Below are 13,741 nucleotides of genomic sequence, written 5' to 3'. Positions count from 1 at the left end.
ATAGCAAATTGGTGTGCAATTCTTAGAGAAAAATTTGGTGATGTACACCAGAAACCTTAAAAATATGGATACCCTTTGGTTCAACAATTTCACCTCTAGGAGTTAATCCTAAGGCAAAATAATCAGAGATACATGGTTTTATATACACTCATCTTTATTGCAGTGCTGTTTATAATAGCAAAAAGGCTGAAAATAGCTTAGACAACCAATTAGAATATAAATAAATAAATTATGGTGCATCCATATGATAGAATATTACACCATCATTAAAAAATTGTTTTTAAAGATTACTAAATGACATAAGAAAATGCTCACCAAAAACTGTAAGAAATATACGTCCAAGCAGAATAAAATTTAAGAGAAAAATCCAAAATGTTAACAGCAATTATTTTGGGGTGGTAGGATTGTAAGACTTCCACATTTTTCCAATTTTTAAATTTTTTAAAATTTTTTATAATAAATCTGTATTGCTTTTATAGTAAGAAATACCTGTAACCTTTAAACGTTATAGTACCAAAAGAAAGGAAAACAGAATAAGCAACTTCCTTGAAAGAATCCCTTTTTTTTCTTTTGCTGAGGAAGACTACTCCTGAGCTAACATCTGTGCCAATCCTCCTCTACTTTATATGTGGGTCACTGCCACAGCATGGCTGATGGGTGGTTTAGGTATGCGCCAGAGATCCAAACCCACACCCCCAAAGCAGCACGTGCAGAACTTAACCACTATGCCACGAGGCCACCCTGAAAGAGTCTTATTTTAATAAAGTTTATTTGTGCCTTTAGACCACAAAGTAAATAGACCAGTGTCCAAGTAAATTCTATTCCAGATATTTTAGGACAATGTGAGGATCTCTCACCAACAGCACTGAATTGGTTAGAAGAGTAAATCCTCCCCACAAAAGTATTTTTCCCAAGAAAAGAGAAACAGGTGTGAGCATATGGGGAGGTGCAATAATAAGGATCTATCTTTAAGGTGTTCATGGGGCACCCAAGTGAGGACGCCCAGTGGGAGTGGAGATTAATGGACTCAAGCTTGAGGGAGAAGTTAACACTGGAGATACGGCTCCAGAAATTGAGGGCATAAAGATAAAAGATGTGATGAGTTTACTTAAAAATATACATGTAAAAGGAATAGAGGATCAAGGACCAAAATCTGGGCAAAATCATCATTTAAGAAATAGGGCTAGAAAAGATGGCAGTGGTGGCAGCATATTTTTAACCTCTTGAACACCCCCTCCCCATAAAAGTAATAAAATAAACTAGGATGGCAAAACAAAAGGCCTACGGATAATATCTACAATATAATGAGGTTGAAAAAATGTTCCACAGATTCCAAAATCCAAGCAGGTGTAGACACGTCTCTGGCAGTGACAAGATCTGCATGGCAGCAGCACCGGAAGCAGGGGAAGTCGAGGGAAGCAACAGGGCATCCAAGGGACCCAAGAACTCCAAAATGGCCATCAGCGGCCACAGGAAAAGCTCAGCAAGCCAACTTGGAGAACAGCAATGAAACTGGAAAGAGTTTGCACGGTCCAACAGCAGATGAGTTTGAGGGATCCTGAGGAAGGCGCAGGGGCTGAGATGGTCCATTAACTCTGAAAACAAAATAGGCAAAGCTCCCTTCCAGTCATGCCCACACCAAGGAGAAACTGGGAGAACAAGCCAGAGTGAGGGGACAAGGACAACAGACACCAAGGAAAAAGAAAGTTCAGATAACTGTCGGGGAGGGAAATAGAACCAGGAAATACAAGGGGGCAAACTGCCATATCTTTGAACACTGGGTAAAATAATACAAGAGGGCGGTCCGTGAAGTCAGGAAAGCTCTCTTGATCCCCATCTCATTCTAAAAGTCCAGGGAAACTAATTTCATGTAAAAGTGACCGATAAAAATGATTGAGCTCAAAGATATAAAGAAGCAGAATAGTATCTCCCCCCAAAAAACCCAACAAAGACAGAAGTATAAGTTAATATTTCACATAGAGCAAAAAGACCAAAACAATGGTAAAATATATAAAAGGAAAATATACATCTGAAATAGAAATTTCAGAAAGTGATAAAACTCAGTAAAGAATTAGAAATATAGGGGCTGGCTCTGTGGCCGAGTGGTTAAGTTCATGCACTCTGCTTCAGTGGCCCAGGGTTTCACTGGTTCGGATGTTGGGCGCGCACATGGCACTGCTCATCAGGCCTTGCTGAGGTGGTGTCCCACACGCCACAAGCAGAAGGACCCACACCTAGAATATGCGACTATGGGGCTTTGGGGTAAAGAAGAAAGAAAAGAATTAGAAACATGGAAAAATCATTTCATAAATGAAAACCAAACTGGAAGCAATATAAGAATAAATAAACATAGATAATGTCTCAACAGAAATAGAAATTTAAAATTAAAATAAAAAAAGAAGGGAAAGATAAATTGGATTAGGCAGAAAGTGATGAATATAGAAGACGGGTGAGGAAAATGCCATGAATGAATCATAGGAGCCCCTGCAGAAGAAAAGTAAAGCAAGAAAACAGAACAAACACTAAAAACTATAATTCAGGAAAACCTTCCTGAAATAAAAAAGAGGTTTGAAACTACCTCCTTGTGGATGGGGTGCCTCACCGACCTGGGAAGACTGCCTCAGACTCATCAGCATTAAGACAGAGTCTAGTAAAACTATTGGACTTTAAAGAGAAAGGATAAACTTCTTTAGTTATCCACATAAGGGAAAGAAGCATAATCGCTGTCAGATTTTTCATGGCAATACTTTTTCCTAGAAGAAAATGTAGTAACATATTTAAGGTGCTCAAAGGAAGAAAATGGAAGCCAAGCGCTTTACATCCAGGCCAACTTATTTTCAAGTATAAAAGCAGCAAATTGTCATCAGCACACAAGAACTAAGAGAATATTGTTCTCAGGAGTCCTTCTTCAAGATCTACCAGAGAAAAAGCTTTAATCAACCAAATTACCTTGGAGAGACATCAGCTTCAATACTGGCAGTGAGCATTAAACATGTATTTAAATGTGCAATGGAGACTAACTGAAAGATCTGAGGGAGAGAAAATGTAAAATAGCTATGTGTTTTGACAATGTAGACTACAGTATAACCAGAAAAAAGGGGGAAAGCGTATGCAAAAAAATTTAATTTTAATTGTTTCCAGTAATCCTAATGTTTAAAGTGTTGGGATTGTTATTCTGAAAATGTTTTGGGAAAGCAAATTAATAACTTTCTGATATCTAATTCTATCATGTACCTGTCCTTGAGAACCAGGATTCTTGATTTGGGAACAAATTGATACAAATGTAAAATGGACGAGATTAATTATCCTCTACTCCTGAATTTGAAGGAAGTAACAATATGAACTCGTGAGGTACTTTTTAAAATATTTAAATCTCTAATTTTATTTTTTTTTTTGAGGAAGATTAACCCTGTGCTAACATCTGCCGACAATCCTTTTTTGCTGAGGAAGACTGGCCTTGAGCTAACATCTGTGCCCATCTTCCTCCATTTTATGTGGGACACCTACCACAGTATGGCTTGACAAGTGGTGCTAGGTCCACACCAGGCATCTGAACTGACGAACCCCAGGCCACTGAAGTGGAGAATGCAAACTTAACTGCTGTGCCACTGGGCAGGCCTCAAATCATTAAATCTTTAAATATTCTAGTTCTGCCCATTAGAAAGGCTTAGAAATGTGGGGCGCGGCTGGTGGCGTAGTGGTTGAGTTCATGCGCTCCGCTTTGGTAGCCCATGGTTCATGGGTTCACATCCCCCGTGCAGACCTACAGAGCACTCATCAAGCCATGTGGTGGCATTGTCCCACATATAAAGTAGAGGAAGATGGGCACAGACGTTAGCTCAGTGATGATCTTCCTCACCAAAAAAAAAAAAAAGAAAGAAAGAAAAGGCCTGGAAATGATGACCTAACCGACAGCAATGAGCATCACTATTTCCAGATTGTGCCCCATGATTCCAGGCACGGGCCAGAAAATGTACAAGAGGAACCTGGAAAATCATGTCATACGGCAAGAAAGCTATCAAAGACTGCTAGAGTTGATCAAAGAATGCGGGCACCAACCTGAAAAGACTCCCACTGACCAAAGGTCGAACTATTTGAGCATCAGTAAAGGTAATTGCTGTAGTGGGTCAAAATGCATCAAATATTGTTTGATCCCTGAGTTCATAAATCGTACTCCCCCCAAAAAACACCCTAACCCTGGTCAGTTTCATTGGGAGGGCGCTAGACGGCTGATGCAATGTTGAAAACCAGAAAATAAAGGGAAGATTTCAAGCTATTATGCTGTCTTTCCTTTGAAAACTCTACCAGTGGGTAATCAAATAGTAGACGACTGAAAGTTTCTCTTTATAAAATTACTCCAGCTAATAAATAAAGAAGAAATGATGAATAGGACTATCACCATCTTGCAATCTCTAATGAAGTAAAGAATCTAGGCATTGATTGTCAGTGGCTGCTAACAGCACAAAAAGAGAAACAACTAGACATTATATGCCTCTCAGAGAAGAAGAAAACACCACCTACAGTGATATTTTTCCAAAAAAAAAAAAAAAAATCTAGGCGGCACCTAGGAATTAAAATAGACTTAAGAGACATTTTGAAATAAAGCAAAAAGGCAGACCTAAACTGTAGTGTATAGTGATAGCACTGGGTGATAAAATGATAAAGAAAAATAAATAAGTAGTAATTGTAAAAATCAGAGAGTGGCTCCTTATAGTGAGAGGTTGGGGATCATTGGGGAACGTGGCTGCCAAGACTCCATTCCTTGACCTGAATGGTGCTCATGGCCTTATAGAGCACAGTGTGTGGCTTGAGAAACGAAGAGGGCTGGGGACAGAACCCCAACAAGAGCATCAATACTTAAGGGAAGAGTGGAAGAAGAAAAGGAAACAAGGGGGTTGGACAAAGATCTGGAGTGGACAAAGATCTGGAAGGAAACCAGAAAAAAGTGGTTCTGAACCCAAAGGAAAAGAAGGAAGGTGTGACCAAGTGAAATAAGCGTGGTTCCCATGAGAGCCATTAATATCCTCCTTGAGCTCCTGGTAGCATCTCGGAGGCTTGACCACCAACATCCTGAGAAGCTCTCCCTCCACGACTTAGGTCATCCTCCGGTCCTCCTTCTCACCCTCTGCCTGGTTCTTCATTGGCACATTTTCCTGTTCAATATCATAAATTTTGGAATTCTTCTAAAGTTCTGGCCTTATTTGCCATATTTTTTAGCCATTCTCCTGTGCCAGTTTCTAATACTCTCACAACTTTATATCACGTCCAAGGTAGTAAATCTGTGTCTCTAGTTCTAAACTTTCTCTTTAGCTTCCAACTGCTTGCTGAATGTTTCCATGTGAACTCTCAAAGGCACTTCAAGCCCAATATGTATGAAACCAAACCTGTCAGCTGCCAACCATCATTTCCTTCTCCTGTCTGCCCTCATTCTGTACACACTGGTACCATTCTTCCTTTCACACGAGATTGAAGCCCTGTGATCATCCAGGCTTTTCGCTCTCCTTCCTGCCTAAGAAGTGCCATGTCCCATCAAATTTGCCCTCAAAATGTCCCCTGAACCAACAACACCCTCTTTTATTTCTCCTCCTACTTCCCAGCATAGGATCTCCTTTCACTCCCACAGTCTTACTGCAATAACTCCTAAGTGCCACAACCCCCAGCCCATTCCATCATGCCCGCCTCCGGGCTCATCTCCCTGAACTGTAACTTTGGTTGCAAGGGAAAAACAGGATTTTCCTACCATTCCTAAAATCACACCAGTAAGTAATTCCTCACCAACTGCAACAAACTATCACACAAACAAAGGAAAACCAGTAGTATGTTATACATCATGGCAGACATTTTACCACAAGAAAACCCCATAGAAACACAATACTCCTTTATGGTCTCGAGTCCACTGTTGTCAGAAAATAGAACAAGGTATCCCTGTTCGGTTAAGCTCTTGGGTTTCGAACAGATATTCAGAAGGCAAAGCATAGGTGTGAACAGAATGCCCAGAGAAGACAGTCACGGGAACACTGGCTCAGGGAAAGGGGACCTAAGGGACATGTGGGGTGTTGTAACTGACTCTGAAAAACACGGTGTATTTTCACAATCCTTGGCGCAGACACACCACCTCGCTAAACTGGCGCAGAGTCAGAGTCACAGCTGGTTGCAGGAAAATACGTCGAGAGTCAGACTCATACTAGGGCAGCCACTCTTTGTAAGTCTTTCCCGTAATCCGTTGCAGCTTTAGGCCTCCAGGCCACATCACTCTCTTCGTTAGCATAGTAAACAGACAATTATGTGCCTATTGAATTCCAGTATTCAGAAATCTCTGTCCTACTCCACTTAATATTTAAGCCATTTTCTGCAAAGCTGAAAATTACAAGAGAAAGCACAGGGCTCTGTGTGTGTGTCACAACACATGGGCTCGTGTGAATGTGTATGTCGCAGTATATGGAGGAGGAGAGTGGTAGGAATAGGATCCTCCAGGGGTTCTAAAACTTGGCTGAACACTAGACTCGTTTGGGGAAAATTTTGAAATCCCAATGCGCAAGCTCTCCCCACCCAGGTTAGTCACAGCCTCCACAGTAGGGCAGGCATCAGCATTTGTTAAAACTCCCCAAGTGATTCACATGTGTAGCCAATGTTGTAAACCATTGTCCTCTCTGTCCCACTTTTACCGCCCAAGTGAGCTCGTCTGCCTGCTGCAAGGCGTCCCAATAGTCAGGAGGCAAGGTGGTAGGAGAGAAAGGACTTTATTGCAGCTTGCTAGCAAGAGGGAAGCTGGCCAACTCATGTCCGAAAGAACCATCTCCCAGAACAAAAACTACAGGCCAGTTATATACAGGCTGGTCTCCAGGTGGGGGAGGTGGCGGGTTTTTGGGTGGGGCAGACATCCGGTCCCAGTTCCTGATAGTCCTTTGTTTTACTGGATATGCATTAGAGAATGGAGCAGTTGCCCTATACTCTGGTCTTTCAGTGGTCATTGACTCTGGCTATCAGCATAGGCTCTCTGCCTGGGGGTCATCACATTCCTAAGGAACTCAAAAGAACAAAAGTTATCATCTTAAAGCAGCTGGGAGGGGCCACAAAACCTACAGAGCATGTCTGGGCTAGTTAGTCAGAGGTCATTTAAAGTTACAATATGGTTTCTTTTCTACAATATGGCTTCCCTTATGTCAACCTTGTGTTGAGCCAGTATCACCACGTCATCTAACTCTGTCTTCCCCGTGGACCATCATCAACACTATGAACTCATGCCTTCCTATTTCCCATATTTTGAAACTCCTCCTTTTGATGTGAGCTCAGTGAGTCGAGGAGTTGAAAGAAAGATTTCTTGGACTCTCAAGGTCTGGCAGTAGTGCTCTTTTATTTGGAGAATAGTATGGAATAGCATGGGGACAGGACCCATGGGCAGTAGGAGCTGCAAACACGGGTTGAGGGTAGGGCTAAATTTAAGGCATAGGTATGTCAGTTATCTCTTTACAAGGCAAACGAAAGATTATGTAAAAAAAAAAGTCATTAAAATGGTATCAGTGCAGGTGGGGTCTGGTTATTGGGTGGTCCTATAAATTTAGATAAGAATCAGATCGGATTAACTCAGGACTCCTATGCCTCCTGGAGGATGATATAGATCAGTATGTAGAGCAGGTCACCCTGGGCTTCTCTCCCTGGGGCAGCCTTGAGCCTCATCACAGCCAGTGAAATTTTATCCCGTCCAAGTCGCCAAACTGGAGGGGAAGAAGACATTTCCTCTACCCGCTCTGGGTTCTTCTGGCCTGAGAACGAACTAAATTCACATGAGACAGGATAACAGGAGAAAATTAAACAAAGCCTTATAACATGTATACATGGGAGAGTCTCGGGCAACCTGAGCAACTTGTCAAAATGGCTGAAGCCACCACCTTAAATATCATCTTCAGCTAAAGACAAAGGAGGATGTTGGTGGTGGGGGGAGTCGGTTACATGAGGTTACCAGACAAGTACAGGAAACAAGGGTCAGGTTATTAATACAGATTTAAGTCCTTGCCTTCCCCATTAAGAGTTTCTAGAGATAAGGTCATCCCCCCTTCTTCTTGGTGCAGAGAGGGAGACACCTCACAGATGGAGATTTCCTATACAAACGTAAATGTCTCTTAACAAAGGGTAAGTAAATTCTACTCTTCAGGTTCTTTCCTGTCTGCAGGTTTTAAAAGTAACCAGCCCCAAATAATCCTCATCACTTTGACTGGGGTCGAGAACCAGGGCTACAGATTGAGTTCCCCTTGGTTCACCCTGGCATGGCTTTGTTCTTCTCATCGCTTATGCTAATGTAATAGAGCACCCGAGGAAAAAAAGATGGACCTCTGTTCCACCACACGTCCATCTGGGTGAGCAGTGTGGGATCAGTTGCCAAGAGACCAAAGAAAAGACCTGGAGACAGTGAATGAGACATATGAGTTTATTGAGAGTTACTTACAGCCAAGGTCCAGTGGCGTCAGGCTGGACAGTAACATGCACCCGCTACCGCCCCCTGAGAGAAGCTTGCTTAAGGAGGCAGAGGAACAAAGGCTGCCTGCTTGCCAAGGGGGACTGTCCCTGTATGACCTGCATTCAAAGGACCAGCGCCCCCCCACCTTGGGAGGGCCTCCGTATTCCCTCAGACCACGAGGGTTTTGGTGTTAACTCTCCCATGAGAAAGCAGTCGGGTTGGCCAAGCCCAGGCCTGTTATCATCGTGAGTGCTGACTAGTAGCCCAGACAGGGAGCCTCAAGGACACATGGTCTTTAAAGAGGCTTGCCAGCTAATGCCCCTACAGCCTCTAAGAGTAGTTTGGATTGTGTGAGGAAAAAAGGGAGCTCCATACCGGCCTCTTTTCTGGTTCTGTTGGTCCCATTCCTTTGCGACTTTGCTGTACCACCCTGTCATTTGCTGGGATTACCCGTGTGCACCTCACCTCCCCAGAGAGGCTGCAAACTCCCTGAGGGAGGGTCACATCTGACCCCTGACCCCTCCCAGCACTTTGCATCATGCCTTGCACACACTTGGTGCCATATGTATAGTCTTCTGATCTTTCTAGGGTCTTTTACTCCTATTAAATACCAACATTTAGAAACAGTTTAAAATTCAACATGCTTTTCTGTTGCCTCTGACCATATTTTTCCAGTGTAAGCCTGAGACAAATGCCTTCTCCCCTCACCTCTCGTGCAGTTTTTGCCACACCCTGCTTGATAAACTCTGTCTCTCTAGAATGTTCCCTCTTGGTTTGGTTTCCGTGGAAATCTCTCTGGGGGAGAAAAGTGTATTTGCTGAAGGAGAACCATAAAGACCTGTTGCCTCCTGGTGTAAAGAGGTCACCAAGGGAAGTGAAGAGAGAGACAGGAAAGAGCTGCACCGACTCCAGCGGGAAGCTGATGCACTTCAGGCCGCTCCAATCCTGTGTCGACGGGACAGAGAGTTTTTGAAACCCACCTCAAGAGGGAAGCAAATTCACAGGGTTGCCTCGTCACAGGATCAAGCACACCAATTCCAAATGCTCCTATTCCAGGACTCTCTCCAGGGAGTGACCTGGGGCGGCAGCGGGAGGGGATGGTGAGGCTTTTTGGCAAAGAATGAGCAACAGCCTGCCCCAAGGCGAGACGTGTGGATTGGGCTATTATTTAGAACAGAGGGGGCTGGGATGCAATCCCTAGCCATGCCCACAAGGTGTCACAGCGATTCTATGTAAGGTCATTCCACATCCTCTTCATGAGAAGAAAAAGTAACTGCCTTATAGCTAGTTAGAAGTGGTCAAAGACCGAGGAGACGCTCAGAGATCCCAGGAATGTTGCTGCACTGAAAGGAAGCTACGACAGAGTGACAGAAGCCATGCAAACAGAGCCCCCAGCCGCCTGGGACACACTCACCATTCAATAGGACCCAGAGTTTATGACACGGCTCCAAAGATGTGTTTCAAATTTATCACTTTTAGGCACAGTGACAGATGGAGATATTGTAATAGCGGTCCTAATTTTGAAATGCTTTGATCTGTGTTTTCAAATATGCATATACCCTTAAAACTACTCTTGAACATAATAACTAATTCTTTTTCAACCAGACAGTCAGGAACATTTATAAATAAACTGGCAGAGGACATGGGTGCAAAAGTACATGCTCAGCTGTATTTCAGGATTCTCAGAAATCATCCCAGACCCCAGGTCAAAATGTCCATCTCTGAGCCCTCCCAGTTGCTTTGACCACAATGGCAAACTTTTCAATAAACCCCTCTAGCTACACAGAGATAGTCTTTCTGTCTCCTCTGATTAATCATTTAAAAAATACTTACAAGCTTCCACCTAACTATACACATGCAACGTGCAAGCTTCTAAGGAATCAAAGATAAATAATACCGGGGACCTGCTTTCCAGGAGCTCAAAATCCAGGCGTGAAGAGAGTTTTATAACTAAAGTTGGTGGCGGTTGTGGGCCCACTCGGTTATCGGGTGGTATACCTGTTCTGTGGGGGAACAAGGACCGGGGACTTAGAGCACTAGTTAGCATTTATTTGCAAACAAGGGGCCACAAGAGATGCCCCTAATTTGGGGGAAGTATCCGAGGAGGGAAGAACACTTGCCTTTAAGTGATGTCGAGATTCACAGGCTGCACTCTGACACGAGGGCTGATGCTGCCCCCCACAGTTATTGCTCTGGGGTGGTATTCCAGCGGTCCACACAGCAAGCTGAGACTGAGGACCAGCAGAAACCAAATCGGTTAAGCCTCGCTGTTTAAGCCCCATGTACCATTTGAGGCCTGAGCACTGTGGCAAGTCAGGAGGCTAAAGTTTAGAAATCAAAACTCACTTTACTAGGCATGATAGTAATTGACCAGGATACGCCTCGAATAGGTTCAAAATCTGTAACACTCAAACCCCAAGTCCCGATACCAGAGTTCAACACAACCGACTCTGCCTCTCTTTGACCCTTCCTCTTGCTTCCTCCTTCAACTTCTCTGCAATGGTCACTCTGACTGTCTTAGTTTCTTAGCTTCCATCTCTTTCATTACCATCTCATTATTTGACTGTTGAGGAGATGTTCCCACTGTGATGCTAAAACACGTCGCACAGAGACTCGGCTACAATAATCTTTTTGGTGCTTAGCATGCTGCCTAGGGCTAGTTCATCCATCTCTGGGATCCAGTGAGTCCAAAGACTGGTTGGGCCTCTCTCTTCTATCTCCTGCATCTGTATTTTATGAGTGAAGGAAAGTTGAATCTACTAGACATGAGCACTTAGTAACACTTGGGTTGGGGGAGGACTCATTGAAGATATTTCACTCATTGTCATGCACCTGCTTGCATAACATAGTCCTTATTTTTTTTTTTGAGGAAGATTAGCCCTGAGCTAACATCCACAGCTAATCCTCCTCTTTTTGCTGAGGAAGATTGGCCCTGAGCTAATATCTGTGCCATCTTCCTCTATTTTATATGTGGGATGCCTGCCACAGCATGGCTTGATAAGCGGTGCATAGGTCTGCACCTGGGATCCAAACAGGTGAACCTAGGGCCACCGAAGCAGAACTGGCAAACTGAACTGCTGCGCCACGGGGCCACCCTGTAACATATTCTTGAGGGCTAGAATCTTGAGATTGGCATGAAGGGACAGTCCTGAGAGCGACTACAGGTGGTGCTACCTAAATATCCTCTAATGCAATCTTTGAGAAAACTTGTCCTGTAGGAAGTCACTACAGGGAAAGGCCACACAAGAGAAAGAACAGACTAACTTTGTGGGAACTGTTCTGACCCCTTAAGATTTTCCTGGAAGAGTTGTACTTACTAACTTGGGGTGAAAGTCTGTCCTCGACCCAGTTACTCCAGTGGTGACATCTGGAGCAAAAAAGAGAAAAAAAAATAACAAAGATAATACCAGAACTTTTTCCTTTGGCCAATCATATTTATTGAGGGCCTATTATATGCCAGACACTGGACAGGGACTGAAGGTGGCAGAACTGCCACTTTCGGCTGCTGAGAGGGGCAGGAACAAAAAGCCAGTGACCATACAGCAAGAACATTTTGAAGACTGCAGAGGCAAAGCATAATCAGAGCCAAGGGTGCAAGGGAGGATAAGGAAGGCTTTAGAGAAGCAGTAATTCCACGGAGAGTGGTGCCACTGTGAGCCTTGAGTGTGCCCGTGCGGCCCGGGGAAATGGGAGACACCAAGGTAATGACAAAGCAGTGTGGCGAGTGCTATCAATCGAGGCAGGAACAGGGCGGATGCACAGAGAAGTTTCTTCCTCATCCTTGGAGAAAAGGTAGCAAGAAAGGTACAAGCTCTGCATTTAGCAGCGATCGCTCCTGGTGGCCACGTGGGCCCAGGACAGGCGGGACCCGCTGGGGCAGAACGGAGCAGGTGCCGTGTTGCTCCGTGGGATGGACTGATGGCTCCCAGAGATCCTCAGGTGGATCCAAACCGACCGCTTTAGACGCTTACTGGAATTGCTCTCGGTCATCCAGAAAAGAAGGACTCACGGGCAAAGCGTAGAGATTTAAAGAGGAAACTGTGTACAGATAAATGTGGTCTAAAAAGTGTTTAACTCCTGGGTCTCTGCCACCACCTTTCAATTATCTGAAAAGGAATCTTTTAATTACAATTCTTTGGAGTCCTCAGAGCCTTCCGGAATAATCACATCTCGTGGTTGGAACCAGGGGCCTTTCCTTGGGGTAAAAGTGTAATTTAAAGCCCCAGGAACAGGAAAGGGAGCTAGGACAGCTCGGGCACATCCAGCCTGGGCCCGTGGCTGCGCCACTCTGGTGCTGGCGTGTGGGCCCAAAGAGTTGCAGTGGGGAACCCACCAGCTCCCCCACAAAGGAGACTATGGGTGAATCAGTAAAAGGCAACACCAGCTAGCTGGCAGTTCTGGTGTAAATAACACTTAAAACACTGTACTAAGAGCCTCAAAGCAGAAGTAAATGAAAGTCGTTTATCTGAAAATCTGAAAACAACTGTGGGAAAACAGGCAAAGTGGAATGGTAACTCCAGCAAAATTTGCAACAAAAAGAAAAGAAAAGAAAAAAGAAAGAGTCTGAAGCTAACTTTGGAAACATATGTAAAATAAGTAAAACTCCCATCTGTGTCACTAGAATAATGTTTATCATAGATAAACAACAGCGCCACCTACAAAAAACACTTAACAGGACAGCTTCAGACTAATCCTGTAGGATGCTCGGCACAGCGTGGAGTGGCAGCTCGCGCTTCCGGTGCTCTGTGTGGTGGAACTCAGATCACTCAGGGCTGAGGAGGATCACGTGGGAGTGCCCAGAAAGAAAACGCTGAAAGTGGAAATTGGGCAGAGTTGGAGTTTTTACAGGATGAGCACTTTCCAGTGTTCTCAAAACTTAACCAAGGAATGTATTAGGTGGCTCTCTTTGACCTTTAATTTTTCTCACCCTCACTGACCACACCCCTGCCCTGACATTAGTACCATTTCCTATAATTGTATGGTCACTTCCCTTTTTGAGATTTTTCACCTGTATTGTAGTAACGTGCAGCTCTCCCAGGCAGAAATAAAAAGTATTAAGAATTCCATGTGGAGGTTCTTTTCCTGGTTTTGCTCACCCTGAGACTTTAGGTTTTTAACCATGATTGTTGGGGTAGGGTCTGGAGTGTCCAGATATTTACATCTACTAATTACAGCAGTATTGTTTTTTTAAAAACTCAAGATTTTAAGTAGACAACAAAAGTATTAGTTAAAAATGGTTACGCTCACACTGTGTAATAAGAATTACGTCTAAATGACATACGATTA

The 13,741-nt window shown here is 43.8% G+C and overlaps 1 long non-coding RNA gene across 2 annotated transcripts in view; it reads right to left on the bottom strand.

Annotated features, from left to right (window-relative positions):
• Positions 1-11,868: 11,868 nt before the first annotated feature.
• Positions 11,869-13,741, bottom strand: part of LOC111769246 (uncharacterized) — an 80,606-nt gene continuing 78,733 nt past the window's right edge. For both annotated transcript variants that reach the window (XR_011429869.1, XR_011429870.1), the window contains one exon: positions 11,869-13,265. This is a non-coding gene — a long non-coding RNA (uncharacterized lncRNA). The remainder of the gene's footprint in view (positions 13,266-13,741) is intronic.

Source organism: Equus caballus, chromosome 20 (assembly GCF_041296265.1).
Source record: "Equus caballus isolate H_3958 breed thoroughbred chromosome 20, TB-T2T, whole genome shotgun sequence".
NCBI classification, from domain to species: domain Eukaryota; kingdom Metazoa; phylum Chordata; class Mammalia; order Perissodactyla; family Equidae; genus Equus; species Equus caballus.
The sequence above is the reverse complement of the archived record's forward strand: the minus strand, read 5'-3'. Positions and strand labels throughout refer to the sequence as shown.